The sequence below is a fragment of the Gavialis gangeticus genome, unplaced genomic scaffold (assembly GCF_001723915.1).
Source record: "Gavialis gangeticus isolate Ggan-Ray unplaced genomic scaffold, GavGan_comp1, whole genome shotgun sequence".
Lineage (NCBI taxonomy): Eukaryota > Metazoa > Chordata > Crocodylia > Gavialidae > Gavialis > Gavialis gangeticus.
Genome location: NW_017729027.1, coordinates 36,267,170 through 36,268,716, shown reverse-complemented (window position 1 = coordinate 36,268,716; position 1,547 = coordinate 36,267,170).

Sequence of the window (1,547 nt, the reverse complement as noted above, 5' to 3'; positions counted from 1 at the left end):
GATCCGGGGACTACAGGGCAGACCCTACAATGAGGGACTGTGGGACCTGAACCTGTTCAGCCTTCACAAGAGAAGACTGAGGGGGGACCTGGTGATCGTCTATAAACTCACTAGAGGGGACAAGAAGGGTTTGGGTGAGACCTTGTTTCCCCTAGCGCCCCCTGGCATGACAAGGAAATGTGGCCACAAGTTTTTGGAGAGTAGGCTTAGATTAGACATCCATAAGAATTACTTCACAGTTACGGTGGTTAGGATCTGGAACCAACTTCCAAGGGAAGTGGTGCTAGCTTCTACCCTGGGGGTCTTTAAGAAGAGGCTTGATGCCTACCTGGGTGGAGTCATTTGAGCCCAGTTTTTCTCCTGCCCAGGAGGGGGGTTGGACTTGAAGATCTACAAGGTCCCTTCTGACCCTACTTCTATGATTCTATGATATGATTCTATGACTCTATCAAGCTTAAATTTGCACATGTAGATGGGTCTCCCCTGTGGCAGGTGTGCACCACACTCCCTGGGAGTCCTGCAACTGAGGGGACTCTCAGCCCAGCAGCTGTCAACTCTGGATCTTGGCAGCAGGAGGACCCAGAGTCCCACAGCTGCAGATGCCGGGTGCTAAGACCCAAGTGGGTCCTGGCAAGGTGGGACACATTCCTGCTCTCCTTCTCAGCCCCCACCAAGTGGAGTGGGGATGGATGTGAGCTGCCATACTACCTTTCCCCCTTACTGCCCTACTACCTACATGGCCCCTGCCCACGAGGCAGGAACTTCATGCTGCTGCCCTATTGCTGCCAGATAGGCAGGGGGCACCTCACCATGGTGGTGTGGAGCTTCTGGTGGGAGGGTAATAGGGTGGGGAGCCACAAGCTCACATGGGTAGCCCGCATATGCTCCCACCCCATGCACAAATATGGGGGGGGCACATGCCTCCCATGCTCTGCCCCTGGAGTCCACACAGTAGTAGGGAGCAGCCCCCCCTGGACAAACCACCCATTGATCTGTCCTGCTCCCCACCCCAGTTCCTGGCATCATGCACCGTCCTGGCTAGGCAGCTCCTCCAGCTCCATCCTCACCATGGGGTCCTCAATCTGCCCCCCTTGCCTCCCAAAACCCCTCCCACCATAGACTTGTAGCATAAACTGAATTAATGTAGCTGATGTTAACATAGAGTGTAATAATAGTGCAAAGTAACCATGTTAGTCTTGTCCTGTAAGCAACTTGAAAACTCCATTTTGTATCCTTCTGCTTGACATAAGTGAATAAACTCTGCATAGCCTTTATGTACGAGTGCATGTAAAAGAGTGAATGGTAAGAGAATGGCATAGAGATGGGAGAAGAAGATTTAACTATTTATGTAAGCAACAAGGTGCCAAATGTAAGTTACCAGTCAGTAAACTAATTAATGAATGGCTGAAGAATCTCTTTTAGGCTTAGGGCAGAAAAAAGATAAGGAGAAGGAACGCACCCATCCTGCCAGATGGACAACAAAAACACTCCAAGGCTAAGATAATGGAGGGACAGGAGGGACAGGATAGGAAAGAGAGGGGGAGGAG